Genomic DNA, 6,000 nt, shown 5'->3' on the forward strand with positions numbered 1-6,000 from the left:
CTACCAAATACATCCAATTTGGTATAGTATATTTTTCCATTTTTCACATTCAAATTGAAGCATATTAAATGAAAACTACTCTAAGATATCAGGTCCCCCTGGATCAGACTGGCAGAGGCCCAAACACTTGGCAGCACCTTCTGCCGGTGAGGCTGTGAAGGGTGCTGATGGCATGCAAACTGGGGACTACATCCACAGAGGGGAATTCGGAAACACTATCAAAACGACACTGACCTGTGGACCCAGTGATCCCACTTCTAGAAACAGGGCCTGAAGATGGCCCTCATCAGATACAAACAGCGCCTGCCCACAGTCAGTCACTGCGGCCACATCCATCAACGAGGATGGGTGCTCAGATGTGTCGGGTAAAAAGGCAGCCAACACAGCGTGAATAGTGCTTGCTACCTTTTATGAGACAGAAGGGAAAACAAGGGGAATTACAAATATGTCTCTATGTGTGTGCTTTTTTTTGCAGGATAAAGCAGAAATAAAAATGGTTGCCTCTAAAAAGTGGAGGAGATAGGGATGGAAGTGAGATTTCTAATCAAATCTTTTATGTAATTTTGACTTTTGAGCCATGTAATTATTTTGTACATAAAAAGAAAATAAAAAAAGAAAATTCCAAATCTGAAACAAATAAACCTAATTGTATACTGATTGGGCAATATAACTGCAGATAAAAGAATATTCCTCAAGGGGCTTTATAACACAGTACTTTAACTTCATCCTAAGCAGAATATACACTAAGGACAAAAAGAACTTAAAAACACCTTAAACTTTGCTAAGTAGTTTCATCAGTAGTAGTAGTAACATAAAATAGTAATTTTACAGTCCATTTTATGTACATTTTAGCATAAAATAAATATGCCAATGACACTAAGAATCAAGATTTTCAGGATAAGAAAAAGATACAAATTTTAAAAAATCAAAGAAAGTAAGTAAAACCACATAATTTTAAATTTGTACTGAAAATAATCAGCGCGAACTGAAGATGTTTTAAGAATTTATTTCTTAGCTCTGCCCACCAGACAGGTGCTTACAGCAGCAATAACATATGAACACAATGAACACATCTAATTCCGAGACTTCAGTTTCTACCTTTCTGCACTAAAAGGAACCAAAGCACTGTGGAGGAATGGCTGAGGGCAGGCCTGGGAGAGAAAGGGGAAAGTGCCAGAAAGGAAGTGCTTCCAGGACGATGCTGCCTGAGAAGGACCAGGAGCCACCCTTGCGGGGAGCCCAAGTGGTCATAGTTATATCAATGTGAACATCAAAAAACAATAACAAAACACTTTAATAGATTACAATATAATGAATAAATGAAAATCCATTAGTCTGCACATTCAAAAAGGAAAAATAGAAACATTTGCCACAACTCAGGTGAATATTACAACCCACTGCTTCCCCTGAAAAGTGGTAATAAAGGGAGAGAATTCAGCATTTGTCCTGTCTTCTTAGGACATAATGGATGAGGGAAACATAGATAAAACAAAGAAAGAAAGAAAACAGCATTAGAAAGTCAGCTTCAGTCCCAGTAGGACAGCCTCTGAGGACCGTGCACTAAGCAGCACACGTCACCACCTGCATGAAAACATGTGCCTGAATCCATCAGCCTCTTCATGTGAGATCACAGGGCATATATAGGGAGCAGAGGAACATGCTAAATGACACAGCACGAAAACAGCAAACAAGTCCAGAACATGGGATGTTTGCAAGACAACTGGCCTGGTGTCTTCAAAAAGTCAATGTCATGGAAAAAAACTGAGGCAGGCAAGTGGGGTACGGTGCAGAGTATTCCAGAATAACGGAGACTAAAGACATAACCACCAATGCAATGAGCTAGACTAGACTGGTTTGGGAAAAGCAGCTACTAAAGTCAACTGGGGGACAATTGGGGGATGTGACTGTGGATTTGGCCACTCGATGACACAGATTATTGTTACGTTTCTTAGACGTTATCGATGACAGTATTGTTGGTTATAGAGAAGAATCCCCTTTTGCCTTTTCTTCAGAGAAAAGAGCACTTAGAGGTGATGTGCTGTGAAATCTGCAATTTCCTTTGAAAAAGTGTGGCAAGCCCCAGATGGGTGCAAGGTGGCAATCACAGCTGTGACAAGTGCTCCATCCTGGGGCAGGCACAGAGGGGCCATGACCGTGCTTTCAACTCTCTGGTCAGTTAGGAACTTCACAATACAACCTTGAAAACCCTGAAGCATATTTGTTTCCAACTCAAAGTACACATGCTCTCAGTTAGCTGTCAAGTGACCCAGGGGATCAGAGAGCGGCAGCTGACACTCTTGCCTGGTTCACACTTGGGGATGACGGTCTTCCCCAAGGCTATAAATTAAGAAGTGGTCTACAGCTGAGAGTAACTTGAACGTATTCTGAGGATACATACCCTATACAACACATTCTAGGGGTGGCAATAGCATCAACTCCTCAAAGCCAGAAATTCCAGCGACAGCTACTGTGCTTGTGCAAAGAAACACTATAATCAAGTCCTGGCTAAAGTGAGATGGAGAACCCAAAGCTAAAAGCTAGAGACGGCTGCTAAGGGTTAAACTTCCAAAGCCCAGAACCAGCGCTGTTTCCACGCGATGTGGTCAGACGCCGTGATAAGGCTACCTTGGAAACAAAGCACATTCCAAAGCGAGCAAACAGCACAGTAAGGTCAGCTGGTCCCTGTTCTGTCCCTGAAATGTTCTGGGTCACAGACCAGGGCTATTTGGGTTGTTCTGCTCACTTTTCTGTGGGTCCCCCTTACCCAACACCAGTACTCTCGCCGCCTACCTTTTCTCCTGGGGTACAGGGCAATCCCACCCGTGACAAGTCTGAAATGGCTGCTGTGGCTGGAAGCTGCTGGAAGAGTCTTTAAAGCATCCTTTTCCTTATAGGATGTGGAACATGGCCTCTGTGACAAAGCAACTGGAACTCTCCCCGAACAGCACACAGCTCCCAGTGCTGCTCCCTCCACAGCAAGCAGACCACAGGTGAGGCTCAGTCGGTGGTGCCCTCAGATGAAAACTCAGCTCCTTACCATTTATATCTGCGGGGGCGGCGAAGTAGGAAAGAGCGAGTGCAGGGCCACAAGGCCAAGGGGCTGGGACCTCCCCAGCCAGATCAAGGACACACAGAGAGTGTCCAGTGGGCCATCGGGGGACACCCGAACCCCACCCGACCCCCAGGCCAGTGTCAGCTCTTTCTACGGTCTGCAGACTTTGCTGGGAAACAGCTGGGACACAAATGCTGAAAGGCCTTCACCTGAATGAGAGGGAAACCAAGCAGAGAAGACACCTTATCAGGAGCATGAGGAGCCAAGGAGGGGCTCTACCGACAGGACACAGGCTCAAGCAGAGGAACCAGCCTCTCCACCACACTGGTGCTTCTCACTCAGGGCCTCCACCCTGTCACCCCCAGACCATCCAGGGCTGAACTCAACGTCCTCTCCCTCTAGAAGAAGAGGTATTCCCAGAGCACACTTCTCACACAGGAACTGCCCATCATGTCTGCCCGTGCCTGCCTGTATCTTTTCCTTGGAGCATTTATTGGGCCTTTTTTGCTGGCTGACGTCCATTCCCACCACCACTACGTAGGTCCTCTGAGGAAATCCAGGGCAAGGCCTTCTTTTAAAAACCACCATTGCCCCCAGCAGGTAGAATAGTGCCTCGCGCAGAGAAGAGAGGTGAGAATACCTCATGGAGAGTCAAGCATCTGTCTCTCCTGCTCCCCTCTGCCTCAGAAAAAGGGGGCATGAGAAGAAAAGATTTTATTTCTAGCAATGCCTTGCAGAATTGAAACTACTGAAAGTACACAGCAAATAAATAGCAAGGAAGTGATCTGAGATATTCTAGAATGAAGGAAAATCCAGGTAACGAAAAGCGGGGTGAGGTAGAAGGGCAGGAAACACAGAGATGCATAAAGGGCCAAGGCCCTGGAAGTGTGCGGGACTGAAATCTGCTGCAATCCAGACACTTGAGAGGCCAGAACCGAGGCTGCGGGACGGTAAGGGCCAGAGGCACACTCTGACTTTTCACGCAGCTGAGTTCAGTAAAACACAAAATGTGAACATGAACAATAGATTCCTATAGCCTACGTCCTCTAGTCCTGAGATTTAAATAGAAATTTAAAAATCAAATAGTAATTAGAACAACGACAGTCTCTTGACCCTATGAAACTGCATGTTTTGTGCAGAGAAGCTCAGCAGGAAACAGAACGCCAGTGACGGAGAGTCGGATGGGCCTCGAACCCACTATCAGAGGCTCCTTGCCCCGCACCAGCTGCTATGCCCAACGGTCACTCACCTGCTTCCCTCCCCTGAGAGGCAATCATCAATCATCATACCAAACGAGGAGAAAAGAGACAAGAGTTCAGAGACTGAAGGAGCTGAAGCCAGCAAAGAAAAAACCCAAATACCAAGTGAAGAGAAGGACTGCACTGACCATGATCACCACTCTTCGTGCTGCAACAGCTCCGTCTCCCAGCTCCGGTCACTCTCCAAATTCTACGCCGGACAGGGATCTGAAATACAAACACACACGTCTCCTTCACTAAATAAATACTGCCTGTCAGCTCCTTTGCACAGACACAGAATTCAATCAACGATCCTACTAATTTACTTAAAACCTTTCTCCAAGGTGTTAGGAACATTCTTTGCACAGCTTGAGTTACTTACAAACCTCTTCATGTGGATGCGGTGGCGTGAAAGAACAGAGTTTTCACATCCAAAGACTTCAGGAATTAACCAGAACAAACAGTGAGTGTGTGGGAGGGGAGCACTGTCAAGTAATCACATGTCAAGTGGACTAAAAGTCTGAGTTTTCTTCCAATAAAAGGACTGTGTCCTTTGAAACTTTTGAATATTCACAGAATATCTCTTAACGTGTGCTGGATCTTTTCCAGAGAAAATGTAACTTATGACAGCCAGATATAATCTGTTTAAGGATTACAGGAAGTACACATCCCTGCATGGACAGCCCACGGGAAACCCTCAGAGTATGGAGTCCAGCGCCTGTAAGCTGTTTCCTCTCACAAGATAACTCTGTTTAGTAATGGAAATTAATTCCTAATTGAAAGTTGGCTTATTCATAGCACTTTTTAAAAAACTCCAACTAAATCCTTCCTAGTCCCCTAATTTTATCACCATGATATAGAGAAAACATGAAAAACTAGTATTCCAATATAAAAAGTCAGGAGGATGCCCTTGCTTTAGCAACCTGGCCTCATGAAAGTCTGAAGTGGATTTCTAAAACTATGCACTTGATCTCATCAGAGAGAACTTCAAAATAACTTCCCCTTTTTACACACACGAGCACGCCGATGGAGGCCTCTCCTGCCGGCTCACCTGGGCGGGCACCTGTGTCAAAGTCGCCCAAAACACCGAGAGAGGACCAGGGGAGCCCGCAACCCTCTTAAGCAACGGAGGTGGTGTGGGTCACGGAAACAGGACAAAAGACACACAAATGACTCCAAGTTTACTTGGGTCTAGGAAAATAGCAGCTGGAAAAATACTCGAAATTATGCTGTGTAGTGAGTCGTATCTTTATTAATTAAATTGGAATGGTCACACCCAAACACACACAGTAACTAAAAAGCTTGGAAAGCACGTAGTAACACTGAACCCGTCTCATCCGCTCCCTAAGACACATTTAAACAGGCCCTCGGCTGTCTCTTCCTGGATATGCCGCTGAAAACCAAGCACAGCTAGAGGAAACCCCAACGACACAGTTTGCAAGGCAGCTCGCTGTGCTGGCGGAGGGGCACCTGCCCCGGCTCCGGGCTGCCCGCGCCTGCCAGCGACCCCCGCGGACCCCTCCTCGGGGACGACTGCCGTGGCCTCGGCCCGGCCCGGCCCCCGGGCCACGCTCGCGTGCGCGCACAGACGCACGCGCGGCCAGCGCGCACTCACACCGGCGGCCACACTCCCGCTCGCCAAGCCGCTCCGGCCGGCACCACGGCCCGCGGGGCCGCACCAACTTTTTACCACTTTAGGTGTTTCCTCCA

The 6,000-nt window shown here is 46.7% G+C and overlaps 1 protein-coding gene across 1 annotated transcript in view; it reads right to left on the reverse strand.

Annotated features, from left to right (window-relative positions):
• ZBED4 (zinc finger BED-type containing 4) overlaps nt 1–5,949 on the reverse strand; it is a 28,718-nt gene extending 22,769 nt beyond the window's left edge. The window contains exon 1 of the mRNA XM_046646215.1: nt 4,440–5,949. The gene's annotated coding sequence lies outside the window, so the exon portion shown is untranslated. The remainder of the gene's footprint in view (nt 1–4,439) is intronic.
• Between the last annotated feature and the right edge of the window lie 51 nt (nt 5,950–6,000).

The sequence above is a fragment of the Equus quagga genome, chromosome 19, assembly GCF_021613505.1.
Source record: "Equus quagga isolate Etosha38 chromosome 19, UCLA_HA_Equagga_1.0, whole genome shotgun sequence".
In the NCBI taxonomy this organism is placed as follows: domain Eukaryota; kingdom Metazoa; phylum Chordata; class Mammalia; order Perissodactyla; family Equidae; genus Equus; species Equus quagga.